General features: G+C 41.4%; 1 long non-coding RNA gene across 1 annotated transcript in view; it reads left to right on the plus strand.

Moving 5' to 3' along the window:
- The window catches only part of LOC310704624, a 538,844-nt gene that overhangs the window by 254,373 nt on the left and 263,779 nt on the right, over positions 1–20,692 (plus strand). The window contains exon 4 of the long non-coding RNA XR_014524929.1: positions 3,056–3,097. This is a non-coding gene — a long non-coding RNA (uncharacterized lncRNA). The remainder of the gene's footprint in view (positions 1–3,055; positions 3,098–20,692) is intronic.

Here is a 20,692-nt window from a genome sequence, read left to right on the forward strand (position 1 = left end):
CACCACTATCCCCTCCCTCTCATATAATACTAGACCTTGGGGAGCTCCGATGAAGCTGAATGTTCATCAGGACAGATACAAGAAAGGACTAATTCACACAGCATATAGTTAAACTGTGGCATTTGCTCCCATAAGATAGAGAGAGGGTCACCAACTTGATTAGCTTTAAAAAGGTAGGCTACCAACCCCAATGGCAGTGTTCTGCCTTACTGTCAGAGATCAGGGGTAGGCAACCTAAGGGGCCGGATCCGGCCCAATCACCTTCTAAATCTGGCCCGTGGACGGTCCGGGAATCAGCATGTTTTTACATGAGCAGAATGTGTCCTTTTATTTAAAATGCATCTCTGGGTTATTTTGGGGGCCTGCCTAGTGTTTTTACATGAGTAGAATGTGTGCTTTTATTTTAAATGCCTCTCTGGATTATTTGTGGGGCATAGGAAGTCGTTCATTCCCCCCCCCCCCCCAAATATAGTCTGGTCCCTCACAAGGTCTGAGGGACAGTGGACTGGCCCACAGCTGAAAAAGGTTACTTCCTCTTGTCCTGCTGCTTTCCCTCATGGAAAACCACTCTTTAGCGCTCAGTCAGAGCAAATGACAATTCAGGTTTTACCCAGATTGCCTTTTGTTCCAATCTACTGCTGAATCACGAGTTTTCTCTTGGAAAGGAGCAGGGCAAGGGGGAAACTGCTCAACCCCATGCCTAGAAAGCACAGGTCAAATGGAAAACCTCTCGGACCTGGGCTTTCTAGACATGGCACAAGCGGAAGAGTGGAGAAGCTCTGAGTGCGAATCAAACATGAGGAAAGCACTATTGCACTCAGGTGGTGACTGAGGGTTTCCCAAAGGCATGTGGTTGACTGCTGTGAGGACAGGATGCTGGACTAGATGGGTCTTGCCTGCCAGGCTCTTCGTCTCTTCTGATGATGCCAGAATTAGCCATGGTGGGCCATCTGGGACCCTGTTTTTTGCCTGTCCATGCTAGATGCAGACACCATTCCTTCCCTATGTAAACCTCAGATGGAAATTTAGAAACAGTTTGCTTGAGCAAACTTGTTTTGTTAAACTGATATTGACAAATACATGAACTATTGGTGCCTTTAATTGCTATTTTCTCAAATTATTTAATAAAGTAAGGTTGCCTATTTACTTTCTTTAAAGGAATGCCTGAAGCATGCTTTGAAAACTCACTTGTCATTCAAAGCTTTGTTTGTAAAAACCCAGCACTTTGATGAATAGTTTTTTTATTTTTTAAAAAATAGGTTCATGATCAAACACCTGCGGAGTTTTTATTCCTTCCTATTTTATAATTACCAACTGGGTTATTGTTAAACTTTCATTTCTACACTGGTAATTTGCTACACATTCTTCATTGTGATCAAGAACAATGGTACCTGTTCTTTGTTGATGTGGGGTTTTAAACTGCATGTGGAAACTTGTGAATTTTGTTCATCTCTGATTATGGATCAGTATATCCACAAGAAAGACCGTGATATTCTGAGAGCTCTAATGCATTACTAAGCCCATTAGTACATAGCCATGGATATGTCATTATAGTATTTGGTTGCCAAATACCCTGAGTTCTGGCATGAAGCTCGTATTATGTATGCATGGAAGCCAGAAGGCTGCCGGTTTTAGTAGCATTCTGGATGGCATGTGGAGAGATAGAAATACTTTTCTTAACAATTCTCTCTTTGAAACAAAGAGGCAGTCATACTGTAGATATACTAGCTGATGACCTCCTTTCTCCATCCTGTTAATGCTCCTCTGGAGAGGCTCCGCAATGCTATGGCCAAGGAAACCAGGCTGTGGCTGACAAATCATTCCACTGATGGAGATGGCAATTAGACACCTGGAGAGAAGGGCTGCCAAATGACAGATTCACAAATAATGATGACAATCATGATAATGATAATAATAACAGCGAGAAAATAACCCATTGACACAGTACAAGGCATATGATTTCTGGCCAGAATTATTGCCAGAGCCAAAAGAACATGGCAAGAAAGACAATTTTAATGTAACCTTTTGGGTTTTTTTGCACAGGAATGGTATAAGTGAAGGTCACCAAAATGTACAAAGTGGAAAAAATAAAAATAAAAAGTGGAGGCAGACTTCAGAATGACTACTGACAACAATTGCACTTCATTAATGTTATGAAAACAAGTCCTTTGAAATAAATTCATCTCTAGCAGATAATATGTGGTAAGCAGGAGCAGCAAGCATGGAGGAGTGCTGCCACAGACCTGCTGTTCTGGTACCACCATTTCTGCTACGTGCCAGGATGGTCAGGGGACGAAGCAGGATGGCAGTGAAATTGGGTGGTCCAGGTTCACAAGGGAGAGGGGCAGATTGACACCTGCTGGTGTGCACAAACTGCCATCTTGTTGCCTTGCCATCCCAGTACCTGGCAGTGATGCTGCTGCCAGGAGGCCAGTTCTCCAGTGACACCCCTACCCCCAGCCGCTCCTGGTAATTCAAGAGTTCATGACAAGTTCGTTGCATGCACACTCTTGTTCATACCAGAAGAGTTCTGTGCAATTTGAAAGGTCAATTTACTCAAGTGCTTTTTTTCTTTAAAAAATGTCTAAGAGTACTCTCGTTTTCCTACTCGTATTGAAATATTGCCCCTCAATGAGGCCAAACTGAGAGTCACAAAATGTTTAGGGGTATGCGTAGCCCTGCTTCCCCCCAGAAAAAAAGCACTGAATTTACCAATAGATTGGATTAACCAAAGGCTGACCACAATGCTCATGATTACAGACGTATGGTGCACGAGTACATTATCTGATTCATTTGCCATGATAAAAAGGATCTGTAAGCATACTAATGTAGTTGATAATGATGCTGAAAACAAGCAAGTTTTTCTTATGGTGAAGATGTTCAATGTGGTCTGATGCTACCATGGGGAAAAGTAAATACAATGGTAAAGAAACTGGTGGTCCTGAGAACTGGCCTCAGCTAAGGTAGTTTGCATACAAAGGTGCAATACAATACAACACTGAGGCTTCTGGAATATATTATTGTTCTCAAGTGGCATATCTTCCATTTCTTACAGGACTGCAGATTTTGGCACTGTCCAGAGGAAGACCACCACAAGGTAACTGCTCCCATGGGGCTTTAAAAAATTATTAAATGTTTTATTGTGTTACAAAACAAACAATGTGTCTCCATTTTCGAGTCATAGTCTTTTTCACGGTTTGTTTACGTTCAGTAAGAAACACTATTGCTATGTGGTTGGGGGAGAAAGAGGGAGGGAGGGAGATGGAGGGTAATGTTATCTCGTTCTATTGCATAGTGTTAGTGTAGGGTTCATTTGCATCATGTGGTAGGTCCTTTATTTGTACATTTGTTTGTATTGACACTGCGAGATATTAGGGGGTCCAGAGCTTGATTGGTTGCATTCAGTTGGTTGCAGTGTGGTTTGTATGTATGTGTGTGTGTTGTTGGGTCAGATTAGCTCTATTAATTTATATGCTTTGGTGGGGGATAGGTCACTGTCTTATTGTGCTGTATGTGTGATAAAGGGGAGCCACACCAGAGTGAAGGCATCCTCTGTTGCTTGTCCCTGTGCTATTTAAGTTTGTTGGTTAGCTTTTCTAATAGGGCGGTTTCCCATACATTTTGGCGCCAGTGTTCTATGTCCACTCCTGATAGGTCCTTCCAGTGTCTAGTTAAGTTTCTGGCTGCTAAGTAAGAGACTTCTGAGCACCTTGTCATGTCATGTGTGTTGTCCTGGAAAACATTTAATATGGATAGTTCTGGAGTTGCTTCTATTACCTGTTTTGTTATTCTGGATATTTCTTGTAGCACTGACATCCAAAAGGATTGAACTTTGGGACATTCCCACCACATGTGGAGGTATGTCTCTATGGAGGTGCAGCCTCTCCAGCATTTGGATGAGGTCCTTGTATGTATCAGCACCAGATTCCGTGATGTTAGATACCATTTATAGATAAATTTCAGGGTAAGTTCTCTTCTTTTGGCTGAGATGGATTTAAATGGTGATTTAGACCATATTTTGACCACTGGATGGGGTTTATTTTGTATCCTATGTCATGCTCCAATTGGTGAGGGAGTCTGTAGTGTCTTGGAGTAGTATTCGATATATTGCAGATACCACCCCTTGCCGTGTCCCTCCTCATCTCAAAAAGGGCATTGACTAATTTCCCATGGGGCTTTTTGAGATCAGGAAGTGCTGGCAGTTGAGGAGACTGCAGAGTGCAAATGGTTAATGGCAAGAAAACCAAAACCACACAACCACACCCATTTCATAATGATAAATTAATTCCAAACCTGCACAGACCAACAATAAAAGTAAATTTTAACACACTTTGAAAAAGAGGCAACAAAGGAAAGATCTTTTTCATGGGTGAATAAACCTTCTCAGAAATTGGAGGAGAGGTTCTGGCACAGCACTAGTTTTTTCAGCAAATTGCAGCAGTTGCCTTTGGTAATTCTCCAGTGAGTCCCAAATACACTGCCTTGAGAACTGTGGGGTTGGATTATCTTTCAACTTCCCATGTGTAATCTAGCAGGTTCACAATGACTGCAACATCCTCCTTGCCAGTGACTTTTTACTCTTACTTTGGAATTGTTTCTAAGGTTGAGGGTGGTGTTCTGTTCTGCATGGCCAAAATTTAAAGGCAAGTGATGTTTGTGCACCGCCTCAGACTTGGCATGAGGAGAGAAGCGCTCTATAATTCCAAGTCTGAAATGGGGTCCATGCCAAATCTTTGTTTCTGAAGCGACAGCAGCATGCTTGCTGCTTGCCTATGCTTTGTTCAGCTATGTGGCAGAAGCATTCCTTGAGTTGCAGGTGGTAAAAAATAGTTCATGGCAGAACTGCAACGATGGATGTGTTTGGGCAGGAGGACATAAGGTTAAATCCAGTAATTACTGGGAATTGGAGAGGGGCAATTTTAAGCCAGATGCATCACTGTTGAGCAATTAGGAAAGGATGGAGATATTTTGGTCTCTGACTTATCTTTAATTTCAGCAGTGGCCAAGAACATAAGTTATGACAGAATGAGAGAAGGACCATCTGGCCTAATTTCTCCGTTGTTTTTGTATGTGCGGGGGTGGGGTGTTTCAACTCAAAGCTCATTCCAAAAATAAATATGTATGAAACTTGAGGATTCTTTTCTATACTGTGTTTTCTTCTGCTCTGCCCCCAGTAGTCACATCAATGCATTATATACCCCCCAAAAAAAACATGGTACTTGCATTATATATTGTTTTCTAATGCTTGTGTTGTTGTGTCTGAGTTTTTATTAAGACTGCTGGTGGGGAGAACATTTCTCTGCCTGCAAAGGAATGTTCCATAGTTCCAGGTCACCCAAACTATGGAAAAATGTACTTCTCTTTCCATTTATTACATTCTGTGGTGTCCCTTTCCATGGGGTTTAGAAGATGATTAGACAAACAGAGGGAGAACAAGGTTTTCAATGGCAACTAGCAGCGGTGGAATTCAGGCTCGCAAATTTCAGCGGCACCCTGTGCAGTCCTAAAATTTGGCGCCACCTCCCCTCTCATATTCCATTCCACAGCATTGTTGTGGTGCCCCCTGCAGTGTGGAGCCCAGTGCGGCCGCACCAGGCACGCTACCCTAAAACCGCCTCTGCTACTAGTCTGCCTCTGTATACCAGTGGGAATCACAGGTAAAGAGAGTGTTTGGGGCATTTGCTTGCCCCCTGTGAGAATAGGATGCTGGACTAGATGGGTCTTTGGCCTGATTCCCAATGGGAAGCATTCTCTCCACTTATGATTCCCAGCATCTATTTGGTGGCTGCCTCTAATAGAGGAGGGAGAAAATAGCCATTGTGGCTAGTAGCTATTGATAGCCTTATCTTCCATGAATATGTCTAATCCTCCCTCCAAAGTGTTGGCATCTTGTCAGAGCAAACTGCATAGTTTAACTATGCACTTTTTGAAGGCCTACTTTCTTTTGTCTATTCTGAATATTCCAATGTTCACTGTGTGTTATAAAAAACCTTAACTATCTTAACCTCTTAGCGGATTCATTTGTTGTATATTTCTATATTCAGATAGAACCTTTTATGCAGGAGGTGTCATATTTAAGAAGAGAAAAGTCTGTAGTAAAACAAAATAATAGCTGGCTTTGTTTAATGTTCAGTCATTTAACACAATACTTTTGACAGGAAAAACATTTACATCATTTAATTTAGCACATATTTGGAATGCATATTTGGAAGTATGGATATTTGATAAAAAGGTGTTGCTGTTTTACTTGTTATAAAGAAAAAATGCTCATGATGGCAGCAGAATTCTTATCATCAGCCCACAATGCATGTTGTTGCTTCTATTAACGATCACATGCCTCATTTGTGGAAAGTGATACAAATTTCTCCAAACAAAATGTCTTTGGGAATCTGCTAACTGCAATGAGAAGGGAAAGGGTAAACATTATGGTAATTGAGGTATATGAAGAAATATCATAAATGTTTTCTTGTAATGATGATGAAACAGGCATTCTAGCTGCTTGAATGTTTAATGTTTAGGCTCAGTGCACGAACTTTCTCAAAATTAGAAGTGTCCATCTAAACAAAACAAATGGCAGTAATCATACAATGCAGAATCCATGCCAGCCTTTTCTTTGTATTCTTGGTTAGGGACAGGGGTAAAAAAAATCAGTTTAACATCTTTCAGGTTTGAATGGCTCTTTTCAGAACAAGGGAGTCATCCTTTTCCCCCCCGACTAGGATTCGTTTTCCTCTGCTATAAATAGCAAAAAGCAACAAATATGGTTGTACCCAGTGCTGCCATTTCACTTCGGCAACAGGCTTCACTTGCACAATGTAGAATCCTCACCCACACCCTTAAAATCTACTCTCGGAGGTTGGTGGACCCTCTGGAGCAGATTGGAAGTCATATCTATACATAGTCTTCTAGTTCCAGTGTTTGATGTTAAATGAGCCCTCTTCTCATACTGCCCCTCCACATTTAAATCAATGCACAGAGGGGAACAAGATTGTGCTGGCTGGTCCCATGCCTGATCTCTGTATGTCCTGCAGCCCTTTCCCCAGCCTTCATGCGTTGGGTGGAACATAGCCATGGGTCCTACAACAAACAAAAAAGCACACAACTGTATGCACATAGAGGTCCATACCTGTGGTTGGAAGTCCTGCTGTCACTATGGTTTCTGATTTTTTGTACCAGCCCTACTCTTGTAAAGTTGTATGTGCATATAGACTGTTACTGTGTTCCACTCAGTGTCCACAGATCAAGATTGGCACCAGTGGCTACACACAAGTTGGGGTAAGGCAAACAGCCAGGATCTCTTTCTCATCTGGGCATTGATTGAAAGTGTGTGCCATGTAAAAAAATACAAGAAATTCTCTCAATTTGAATCCATCACCTTTCTCTTAACTTTTGTAAATGACAGATGCTTCTTGCAGTTACTGTCAGCTGTACAAGGCAGAAAAAAACCACACTTTCCTATTCTTCCTGCTCTAATTCTTGGCAAGGAATTGAAATGAAACTTATTTCAGACATGTGACTTATTACAGCCTAATCCCACAAATGTCTTTATTGCTCTGTCTTATCTCCCCCCTCCTTTCCGGGGAACTAGAGAGCCTTGAATTAAATCCAGTATTATTAGACCAGTAATAAGTTGCACTGAATAACTCCTTAGGGAAGTGACCAATTAAAGCTGCACTCTAGATAGCTTCACTTATGCAGCAGAAAACCCACTAGCTGGTGCCCGTTTCTTCATTCCTCTCTCTCCAAGGCTGGCAGGAAAACAGGAAGGAAAGCAAGGGGGCACCTTCCCACCCAAGCACACATCTTTTAGAGGAAGGATGGACAACTCGCCTACCCCTGTTAAGGGCCACAAGGAATGTAATCTGAGGACAGGGCACAAGCCAGTTGTGGAAGCAGCTAAAGCCAGCAGCAGACAGAGCATGAGCAAGAAGACTTCTTTTTGCACCCTTCTCCACACAGTCTCCCCCCTCTCTTTCTGAAAGGTACCCCCTTTCTCCTTTTCTGATTTCTCTTTCCCCTTCTCCCTCTTTCTTCCTCCATACCTGCCTGAAGAGGGGCAGATCATTTTTGCCAGAGTTCAGAAAAGAAAACTTTTGAAATTAGGACCTTAAGGACCACAGGAGACCCACAACTGCTGCCTTTAGCGGGTTGGGAAAGCATTAACCATCAGCCAAAGAAAGTTTACAGATAAACACTTGAAGGATTTAGGCAGTCTAAATGGGACATTTATGTATCATGATGTATGACTTCTGGAACAGACATACACCTCTGTAAAACATGACCATAAACTAAGATTGGATATGATCCTATTATTACAAGAATGTGGCAAAAAGAAATGTAAAAAGAGCTCTTGGAGATGTTCATGAATCTACACATTAACTTTTCCATTTGTCATTTTTCATAAGCTGTTACTGTAGAAGAGCAGGATAAAAATACTAAATAACAACTAAAACAACAACTAAAACTGCAGAGCTATTTCTGGCTTTCTTGTATTGATAGGCTACACACACTGCTATGCTTCCCCTACTTGAGTCCTTCTTTTGCAGGCACAGGCAAACTCAGCCCTCCAGATGTTTTGGGACTACAATTCCCATCATCCCTGACCATTGGTCCTGTTAGCTAGGGATGATGGGAGTTGTAGTCCCAAAACATCTGGAGGGCCTGTTCTTTTGCATAGCCAGACTGTATTGCCTTTATAAATGCAATCCTTAATTGACACAGCCCATAGAAATGGAAGTGGGGGCAGATCAAAAGCTCATGGGAGCCCAATTCATAGGAATTCAAGTGGATACAGTGAAGGAGAAAAGGAATTTAGGTGTCCTCCTCTCTGATCTACAAAGGTATTTGCATGCAAATCATTTTACAGTCCATTGTTTTTACTCTCCTGACAGCTGTGTTTGTACACCTGCCTCCTCCTAGGGCTTAATTGAATTTCTGTCCTGCCTTTGGATCAATGTACATTGTACACTATATTTTAGGGAATATTGTATTTGCTTTACTAAGCAAACAGGTTTAGTTCTCATCTCATCTCAGCCATTCTTATATCAAGAATTTCTTCTAAAACTGACATATACAATTATCTGACTTCCCTCCAAGCAATGATTTCCTTTCTTTTGGAAATGGGATTCCTGATAAATATGTAGATAGCCCTTACCACTTCAGACTGATGTGAGAATATCATTCATGCCAGAGCAACTTTCTGGCCTCATCTTGGCACTCTGCATTCCAAATGGTGCTTCTGGTGTAATTATTCCTGACCCGGGATTAGATTCCGATACATTTTTTTAAAAAATATTCTTTTTCTATTTATTGATATCAGACCGAGTGCATCTCAAGTGTCACAGAACTGTAAGCTGCCTCATTTATAGATTGCCTCTTGGAGAGTTCATCACAGAACCCTGCTTACTCAACCAAGGCCCTGGGAGCCTAAGTGCTGCCACTGCCATGGATAACAAAATGGTTCTATTGCGGGAAAATATTTTCATTCTTTCATGCATCTTTCCAGCATGATTACTTCAGCTCAAGCTGGGGAATTATGAGGGAGACACTGTGCAATCCCTCATCGTTTCAATGGATATGAACATCTCAAGGGAGCATTTTGGTGCCTTGTACCCCATGGGTTAAACAAGCATGCCTTCTACTTGAGCTACATCTCCCTCCCCCTGCACCCCGCCCTGAGTTGGCAGGGTTTTAAATAGCAGGAGGGCCACTACCACATCCACATCCCTGCAAGACAGCTGGGGAGGGAGAGGAGGGCATTAATATTGCTCCAGCGACTGGGCCCCATGTCATTGCAGACCAGCTCAGCCCCTCCACACCTCTAGTATGCCCCTTCAGGGCCGCCTTCTGTTTATGGCTGTTGGGCATCCCATAGGGGACCCTCCCACCCGTCTGCACATTCGACAGGTGAACGGGGGAAATGCCACACGATTGAAGGGATGTTTGAGTCACTCCATTGGAGGTGGCTGGTAAGAGGCCAGCTTAGCTGGGAGAGCTGGGTGAAGGAACATCTCTATGCTGTTCAGTAACAATATACAGTTGCCCTGCACAAGAGGGTTGGGAATTGCTCTGCCTGGCTGCCATTTTACACTATTGCTAGGGAGTATGTCCCACTGAACTTAATAGGGTAGATTTCACAGTAGATTGTGCTGTTAAAAGCATCCAAACCTGCAAGTTGATGTGATCACCTTACCTTACCAACGAGGCACTTTTGCATTCATTTCAATGGAGGAGAGAAATTGACTAGATGAAAAACTGGTCGCATTGCACCTTTGTTCTTTAAATATGTGATCTAAGATTGCCAAGAAGTCAGACTTTAATTTGAATGTATTGATGGGCAAACATGTAAGTTTCAGTCTCTCGCTTCTCCAATCTTAACTTCAGTCCTCCACATTTCCACATTAGTTTGTGATTTTTGTTCAGTCCTAATGAAAATTCACCAGCATTTTAGTGCAAATTTCTCCCAATGTACAATTTTTTTTATGCAGTTTTGCCTGGTATAGAAATGCTTTCAAAGCCATTTACATTTTGCTTGTTGTTTCCACTAAAATAGCCATTTATATACACACATCACACTGTTATACCCATTTCTGTACACATTATTTCACTGGAGAACTGCACTGCAAAATTCAGAGACTTGCAAAATTCAAAGGATGTCTGTGTTTTGGTCTGCATCTTGTTTTTGGATGCAGACCAAATTTAGGTAAGTTCACTTTTAAATGAGAACTGAATCAAATTACCCCCCCCCCATACAACTGCTCAGGGATGACACACATCCTTGAAAATAAGGAAAACACCACCGTGTAGGCTTGTCATCTACAATTCTGCTGGATCATTCATATTTCATTGTGCTTTGTTACGGCAGCTTGTTTTCCAGAAATCAAGATCCTCTGACATGCGTATTTATTTCTATTAAGCTTAATGAGTTTTTCTCCTCAATTACTTGTACAACTTTATTTACACAAATTTTCCAATGCTAGCAGAGCATGCTCTTCCTGTTCAATAATATGACAGCAGAAGTGAGTGCACAATGGCTGCTAAATACATTTACCTGCATAATTTTACCCACATTTACTTTTCACACAGCCATCTCTTTGTTCTTACCATTCAGTTTATCCTAGTCAAATTGATGGCTCTAATATATGACTCCCTCCCAGAACAGGATCCATAAAGACTCACTGGACCTGAAAAAAAAGCTCATCTGCTTGTGTCCTTGTTGGGAACAAGAAATCAGATGGTATGACCCCTTTGTTAGTCAACCTTCACTGGTTACCAGCTCTCTGACATATTGACAAGAATGTTTTACGATCTGATTTTTATTGTTTATTAGGTAGTTCATCTGCTTCTCTTTCTGAATTGATGGCTTAGAGCAAGCCCCTTTGCTCTCTGCAAGCAGCACGGGCTGGAGGACAATGGCATGTGTCATTCTCTTTGAAGTGCGCTTGATGTCTGTAGACTATAAAATTAGACGACCTGCTTATATAGCAAAATATGAAACTTCCAGGGGGAAAGTACTGTTTACGGTAATGTTATTATTATTCTTTTGCTACCTTATGGGTAGCTTGAAAAAGTTCCCTAGACTATGGAAAACAGGTGAATAGGATTGTAAGTTTGCTTCTGCTGAGGCTGGAGTTAAGTAGGCTGTAGCTCCCCATCGAGCCACCAGCGTAGCCCTCCCTTGATATGTGACTTAGGCTGGCTTAGATTCAAAGGGCTTGTCTAACATCTGCCTCCTTACTATGGACACCAAAGAAGGTTTGCTAGAGGCCTCAAATTATTATGGACTCCTCCACACAATTTTTCAATGCTGCATTCATTCTGATTTGCTTGCAGAAACTTATCTAGAGATTGGATTATGCCCAGTCTTCAATAAGCATCAATCCTGATTTGCTTAAGTGGGACATATGTCTTCCCACACTTTTCAGTGCATGTCCATTCAAAAAGTCAGTTTTTTAAAAAATAAAAAGAATTTGTACTAAGGAGACAGAATGTTTTCATCCACTTTAACTGTGAAAACCTATTTTGAAGCATGTGTTTGAATCCTGCTTGCAAAACAGTGGCAATCTGGAAGCACCTAATGAACCTTTGTTGGCCGTTCCTGTATGAGAGCCTAGGAGAGCAAAAAAAGTATAAAAGGAACCTCCTTTCTAAACTGGGCAAAGATATGGATGGGTGGGCAAGGCTATCAGGCTATATTCAGGTTCAGAGGCTGCAGACCTCTAAATGCCCCCATGCACAAATCCTGTTAGCACTCAGCAGGTGAGCTTGCTATTAGAGGGAGTGCTTGGTGAGTTTATAGATAAACTTCATGGGTAGAAAACAAGGTGTCAGGATTTCTGAACTTGTGTTCTCATAATAACTGTTCATATAAATTTCAGAAACAATATTTGTTTTTGAGTATTCATTTCAAAACTTTATGGCCCCTTATCCAGTTGAGTGATGTTTAAATCCCATTGAAATCAATTGAGCTTAAGTTATTTGTGAAAAGCTTGTCCCATTATCTTCAATGAGACATAAATGCAACTAACTCTAGCTAAACTGGGACCATGCCATTGACCCTGTTCATTTCCTCTTAATTTGCACTTGATGATTGTGATCAAAACAGAAAGGGGAAAGGACTTGAGAACAATTGATATTCTACTTTAAAAACCCTTTCTTTTCTTTGTCTGCTTCCCCCCCTGTATATTGCTTTAAAGAATGCTAAAGCAAATGCTGATCTTAATCAGATCTGATCCTAAGTACCACACACTTCTATTTTAATATCAATATTAGAAACTTCAGATAAAGATTTGAAAGGGCAGGCCTAGTTTGACTATGCATTCTAATTAAGGCCACAAAAAGGTGAACACATATTACCTAAACAGAGGTTAATTTTTCTTTCATGTACTTCGGCTTTTTACTTTTGTAAATTATTGATTCCTCTGCCTATTAGTCATTGCACATTAAGCGGCTCCTTTGGAAATGACTTTCACCCCCTCAGTATTCATGGAAGCGGAAGAAAAGCTTCTTAGCGGCACAGTGGGGTGAACTTAGCTGTGGCTCCATCCTCTCTCAGGCAAGAAGCCTATCTATGTATGTACCTATGAACCTGCATAAGAAGAGCAGCCCTGCTGGAACATACTTAAAGGCCTATCTGGTCCAGAAGTCTGCTTCCCACTGTGGCCAATCATATGCCTATGAGAAGCCCACAAGCAGGGCATGAATGCAACAGTCCCCACACTTTCTGTTGTTTCTAAGCAACTGGTACTTAGAAGTATGCAGCTTCTGGAGGTAGCTGGATAGCCTTGTCCTCCATTGATTTATTTAATCCTACTTTAAAGCCATCTAAATTGGTGGCCATCACCACATCTTGTGGTAGCAAATTCCATAGTTTAAACTATGCACTGTGTGAACAAGTACTTGCTCTTGGGTGTCCGTGTCCTTATTACAGGAATTATAAGGATTTACACCCCATTCCGCAACATATGCTCAGCATAGCTTATGAAGAAATAATGACAGTCTCAGGCTATTGAATGGATGTATGAGCATTCACTTGGGATGGCTAAATAATGTAATGTGCCATGTGAGAGACATACCCTGCTGGCCCTTGCAATGCTGCAAAGGATATTTGGCCATAATTCTCAGATCATAAACATACTTGCTAGGGAGTAAGTATCCTTGAGCTCAGTGGGACATAACTTAAGAGTAAATGTGTTTAGGATCGCACTGCCACTGTCATCTTATTTGAAATAAGTATTTTACATTTTCATATTTATTTTAACTTTTTAATTCTGTTTATATACCTGTTTCCTTTCTGAGTCAATGGTGGCATCTGAATAAGTAGGCTTCTTCTCTGGTAATGGCAAAGTTATGGCTGTGGATATGGCAAAGTTTTTGCTGTTGATGGATGGGGTAGTGACTCCCCCAGCAGGCTCCTGTTCTTCAGCAGAAAGGTCTGGGCAGGCTGAGGTTTTTATCCACCTCTCAGCTGGGAATAGACTTCCTACTTCTGCTAACCTCCTGTCTCTGCAGAATAATGCAAACATGCTTCCTTTCTCTTCAGTGTGGGAATGGTTGTGGATTTATTATATTCATAGCTTTCTGGGTTGCTTGCTATTTTTCTATGAAAGTAAGCATTCAGAAGGTTGTTGCCTACCACCCCAGTAACCTTTTCTCAACTTATGCACATACAGAGGGAGATCAGGCCTCTAGGCTACAATTTCAAATCAATTAAGCTGGAGTAATTGCTCCATTGAAAGTAATACGATACTTTTAAGTACTTGGGCTTAACTGGGTCCTATTCTGGCTGCTGTTTCCCCAATCAACGTAATTGTTCCAATGAATGTTCACACACGACCTTTGCGTAGATTTAGCATTCTCATTATGGCAGATGATGGGACTTCCTCAAAGGAGTAGCTCCAACCTTTAGCATGGCCTTTTTCTTTTTACAGGTATTCTGTCTCTTGTGTATTGCCCCAGTTTTAAAATCTAGAAATGAAACATGAAGCAGTGGCTGGAAGAGGTACCGATGCACACAGAAAACAACTTCTAGCAGAGTTATCAGCTTATCCTCCCTGAGCCTATAGAGTAAATTTTAATTTATATCTCTCCCTTCAGTACCTGAGCATTGATTTTTATTCAGGAGATAATACCGCTCCATCGGGGAACTGGCTCCTTGCTTCACAGACCCATTCTAAGTTAACAATGTCAAAAGTTAAAACGGCAGCCAAAGTTCTAAAACATTTTCTCAGGAAAAAGCGTCATATTTGTTTCTAACACTTAGTTAAAAAAGAAGTGCTAATGTATTCAAGTGAGGGAACATTTCTACAGGCTGTAGGGAGAGACCATCAGATGCAACTTGTCCATGAATGAGAAAAATGCACATTTAAGAAGGGCAAAGTTATCACTTAAAATTTTATGTGTGATAGATTACCCAGGATGACACAATTGTTTGATGTTTCACAAATGCAATGTAGGAACCGAAATCCTAAATAAACAAAACAATGTTTTCTTCTGGAGCCCAGTGATAACATTTTTGAGTATGGCTGACAAAACAAACATACTATAGCATAGCCTCACCATCTGCCCACAACTGGTTTAGGTTTTTTTTAGTCAATACGGTTCTGATAAACTTTTTGTTCATTTTTCCTATTGTTTTTGTGTATGGAAATGGATGTATTCTGTTTTGTTTTTGTCTTTAAAAAAGATCTCTATAGAAATTACCGGGGGGGCTGGGGACGATGACGACGGACTTTGGTTTCCCAACAACTGAAACATATGGAATCTAAAGCTCTAAATACAACCTGGTGTGTGTGTTTCACAGTTTGACAGTGGAATGGACTCCGTCAGGATGTTGTGGACTCTGCTTCATTTGAGGTTTTTAGGCAGAGATTGGATGGCGACCTGTCAGGGATACGTTAGTTGAGATTCCTTCATTGCAGACAGTTGGACTAGATGACCCTTGGGGTCCCTTCCAACTCTACAATGTTACCATTCTATGATTCTGTGACACATATGTGGAGTAGGGTTCAGACAATGCCCACTGTCCCCCAACCTGCTCATGTTCAACAGACCTTTTGAAATTCTGAAAGTTTGAAATTCTGAAAGTTTGGACGTTGAATTAACTGAAATGTCAGGGAACCTGTGGTCTAAACCACTGAGCCTTTGGGCTTGCCGATCAAAAGGTTGTGGTTCAAATCCCTGTGACAGGGTGAGCTCCCGTTGCTCAGTCCCAGCTCCTGCCAACCTAGCAGTTTGAAAGCACGCCAAACGTGCAAGTAGATTAATCGGTACCACTCCGATGGGAAGGTAAATGGCGTTTCCGTGGGCTGCTCTGGTGTCAGTGTTCCGTTGCGCCAGAAGCGACTTAGTCATGCTGGCCACATGACCCAGAAAAACTGACTGTGGAGTGGACAAACGCCAGCTCCCTCGGCCTGTAAAGCGAGTTGAGCACTGCAACCCCAGAGTCATTTGCGACTGGACTTAACTGTCAGGGGTCCCTTTACCTTTACCTAGATTACATGGAGAGAGCCATCATGTTTATATGTCAGTAGTCAACCTCCTCTGATGTGCCACGGTGCATATATGCCAAAGGCATTTGAAAACAAATTGCTATCAGAGAGGCACACAGGTGAATGAAGAGCTCAGGCTCTTTGCTGTCAAAGTTTTACTTAAATGTTTTATTGACCATCATTCAATGTGCCTTGTATATTTGCTGAAGAGTTTACGAGATTTTTTTCAGTTCAGCCCATGTTGTAATCATGCATATGGAAGGAACTCAAGCATAACGTTTTGTAATTAAGATTAATGCATGGTTGTAAGATCTTCGGTGCTTGCAGGATTTTAGAAATCTATTAATTTCTTATTAGTTTCAGTATAATGATTAAACCTTTTAAATGGAAGGCAAAATAAACTGCTGAACCCAACATTGCGAGAGACCTAGCATGTGCTGTTCATTTAAGCACTTTCAGTGATTTAATTATATTTGATCCCATAATCCTTTCACTGAGTTGGAAATTCAGAAGTTTCATTTAGATTTAAGTGATGGTTAATGAGGGCAGTGGGATATCTTTTGTGGTGCACAACTTGTGAATAATGCAAACTATAACTCATATCTCTTTCAGCAAAGAAAGCAGAACCAAATCTCACTGAGAGTATGTTCTCATTACAGAGGTTAAGTGAGCAACATAGAATAAATTATCAAGTTCTCATTGCACACACAGGCTATAGCGAGGAAGACAGCCTTTCATGAGCTAGCCAGGCTTTCCTCGTGGAGGCAGAAAACAAAACTCTGTAGGCTCACATAACTCATTTGGAGTTATGTCAACAATAAAAGCCCCATGGATGTGTTGCAATCTAGAACGCATCCAAAATCTTTTACTCTCTCACTTATATCTATATCATGTTCTTCCTTCAAGGAATTTTAGGATGGCATATACACTAGGTGCATACAGTGGATTTGAACAAATCCAGAATCTTGAACTGGTCACTCCAGACAGATTTGGGACTGGTTCAGACTAGGCATCAATGGAGAGGGAAAAGATACTAATTGACCCACAACTTCTCACTTGTAGCTTGGCTACCGCAAAGGGATTATCACTATTTAGCTGTGATGCCCTTTTAATTTGCAAGAATGGGAAGTTTTGGGTTGTGGTTTCTGCAGTGGTCTTCATTCTCAACCACTGGATCTCTGGTGAATTTCATATCAACTAAATCAGGCTTCCTCAGCCTCGGCCCTCCAGATGTTTTGAGACTACAATTCCCATCATCCCCGACCACTGGTCCTGCTAGCTAGGGATCATGGGAGTTGTAGGCCAAAAACATCTGGAGGGTCGAGGTTGAGGAAGCCTGAACTAAACGAATGGCCTTAATTGGGCTGCATCATTGTGAAATTGCATGCTTGTTATTCCCAATTCTCCTGTGCAAACACACAGTTTGTTTGCCCCTTGCATGCTCCCCCAACCACTGCAATAAAGCATCCCAACAAATTTGCTATTTTAAAAAGTGAATGGGTAAGATTGCAACAGGCAGCACATGACATAAAAATTTAAAATTCGGTAATCATTCTCACTGCAGCCACCCTGCCAAACCAAGGTAGCCACATCTGCTCCCTGCCTTTGAGCTGTTACCTATGCCTCACTGGTTTTCCAGCATGAGATTTTTTAATTTTATGGTCGTATCTTAAAACTGGTTTGCCCAACTTAGTAAGCAAAACAATGGAAAAATCAGCAAGCCCTCTCTTCTATTTCAGAAGAGTTTAGAAAACCTTGATTATGTCAGAGTTTTTTCGTGCTTGACTTTATTCTTCTTCCTGAATCTTTGATTAGATTTTTGCTTATCAATTTTAATCTGTTTGATGCTTTGCGTATTGTTTGATGTTCAGTTTTAAGAATTGTTTTATTGTTTTGCTTTCTCCTTTTGTGAGCCACCTTAGGGAGAGATAGTTTTAAAGGTAGTACAAAAAATTCTTAAACAAACAAACAGGTGTTGGAATGTTGAAAAATAAGAAAATAGGAAAACTGGGAATTTTCAAAGCCACCAAAATAATAAACCTGTGATAGGTATGCCTTCATTAATAATATTAGCGATTTTCCGCACCAGATAGATGGCCAAGAACTCTACAGTAATGCAAGACGACAGTGAATCTTTCTTCTGAGAAGAATATAATATTTTGTCCTGACTTCAGATACTACCTTACCAATTAAGTCTATCAGCAAATGCTGTCTAAATTTTTAAATGAGATCAGAGACTTGGTGCCTCAAACCATATGCCTCCAAAAGAGAAGAGGGCACTGCAGGTACTGGATGTAAATGCAAATGTTGTAATAGTGCCTAAAAATAGTGGAAAGATTTCTCAATATAGACTATTTTTCATTAGAAATCAAAGTTAGGGCTCTCAGTCTCTAGGTACACATTAGTAATAATGATTATTTCCTAGAAGGGGAGAATGCTGAAGTCTCTACTACGAATACTTTCAAATTAAAGTTCATTCAGCTAAAAGGGTTACTTACTCATGGGCAGAATTAGAGGAAATTTTCCATTACCAAGATATGCTAAGCTGCCTTTTGGGCAGCTGGCCAACTTTTAAGAAGGCATTACAAGCTTATCTCAAAAAATGTGTATTCCTCAGTAATAACTCAGGGAGCCCTTTGCATTCCTTGTAGATTTGGTTAGAATCCCAATTTGCGTCTTCATTGTTTTGATAGAGCTATCCAATTGCATTGAATGAGCAAAGGTAGAAGAAGAAGAAAGCATTTCACATGATTGTTTGCCTCAAGAGGGCAATTCTCTTTGCACAAGCACCTTTCCTGAAGCTTGAGCCTCAGTCTCTTAATGGTTTGTTGTTATATTATGAGTGGCTGGAGCCCTTATTAGCAAAGGCCTTAGGCTAAACATCTTTCATGTAAGGGGCCAGGATATTATTTTAGGGTATTGCTTTAAAAAATGGAAGTGTACATATATGCCCAATCAAGTACCAAAAACGGAATCCTTCTGAAGTAATGGGAAACACAGGGAGCAAATTGTATAACTCTATAAGAGTTTTTCAGAACAAGGGCAGCTTTTGGGGGAATATTACATGCCAGTAGCAGGTGGAGCAACAGATGCAATATTACATTCTAGTCTGACAAAAGTCAGATTTTTTCCACGCACACCTACCATAGACCTAGGACACAAACCAGTTCTCAACAAAGTGCAAAGCATGGCTGGTGAGGGGCCTGGCCTGGGCAGGAAGCATGGGGTTCACCACTCTTTGGTAAATGACTTCTTTGGCATGATCAGGTGTCAGTCCTTGCCTATCTATAGATAAAGACAGAGGCTTGAATCATTAAAAGTGCTCTCATGAGATGGTTGTTGAAACCCGCCCTCCTCCTCTGTAGCCTGCTGCCCACCACATACTTCCTCCATTCAGGAGATTCCCTGACCCCTCAGTAAAGGTTTGTGGGCAGAGGGCCTTCAAGGGATGGTAAAGGTTCCTTCTGTGAATTGTCCTACCCAAGTGCTTCTTAGCTTCAAGCCATACTCCTTCATACCCTCCAACAATTCTCCAATGAAAATAGGGACACCCTATTCGATTATTTCGATTTCTTCTTCTTCCTCCTCCTCTTCTTCTCCTACTCACGACCACCACCACATACTATTTATACCCCACCCATCTGAATGGGTTGCCCCAGTCCCTCTGAGCAGCATTCAACATATATAAAAACATAAGAAAACATCAAACATTAAAAGAATTCCCTATACAGGGCTGTCTTCAGATGGCTCAGGGGTCAGATAACTGAAGTCATATCCTCCAACATTTCTCCAATGGAAATAGGGACATCCTAAGGAGAAGCAAGGCATTCTGGGATCAAATCAGAAACTGGGATGGCTTCTGTAAATCCAGAAATGTCCCTGGAAAATAGGGATACTTGGAGGGTCTGCTCTTTATGACTGTGAGCTGGCATAATGTGAGTAAAATATTGTTTGATGCCAGTCAGCAGATTCAGGATAGACTTGACCATAGTTACATTCTTTAACAGCTTCAAAGAACTGTTATTTCTAGTGCAGTCATTTTAATATATTGTGTGCTGTAGGAGTCCTGTATTACCTGGGTGCTCAGAAAAGAACATGCAGGTTATCGCTCTCTGTCCCCCCACCCCCAATGACGTATGGAAGAATCTTTCAAGAATTACAGTGGCAATGTCATTCTGGCTTTTCTCCCATCCAGTCAGGGTTACAAAATTAGCTGCACTATATTGCGAACATTTGTTCCCTATTTAAAACATTTCAGCTTGCACACAATGGACAAAAAGTTCACATTCTCATTGCTTCAAACTCCAGCCATGTTTTCTTGGCTGTTTATTGAGCCCATGGAAACATAAGCTACCTGTGTATCATGTTTGTCTGCTGATTTTTGCTTTTGGCAGAAGCCTGTATTCACATTAACCCAAAGACAACCTGCATGCATGCATGCAAACCCTGTGCTCTGTCTCAGAGACCCTGCTCGGAGACTAGGATCATGGCCTTTTGGGCGGTGGCCCAGGCATTTATGTCTGGAGCTGTCTTTCCCAGCCGTTCAATCGGCCCTGAAAACCCTTTTGTTCAATCTGCTCCTGCGCCATCTTCCAAGGGGAGCCTCCCACGGAGGGCATTGCACTAATGCAATTGTGTGGTTATTAGAGCATGGGTAACTTGAAATAATGTACCCAAGTAGCCTTGGGTGGGCCTTACTGTGA

Source organism: Podarcis liolepis (assembly GCF_965112155.1).
Source record: "Podarcis liolepis genome assembly, chromosome: 4".
NCBI lineage: Eukaryota > Metazoa > Chordata > Lepidosauria > Squamata > Lacertidae > Podarcis > Podarcis liolepis.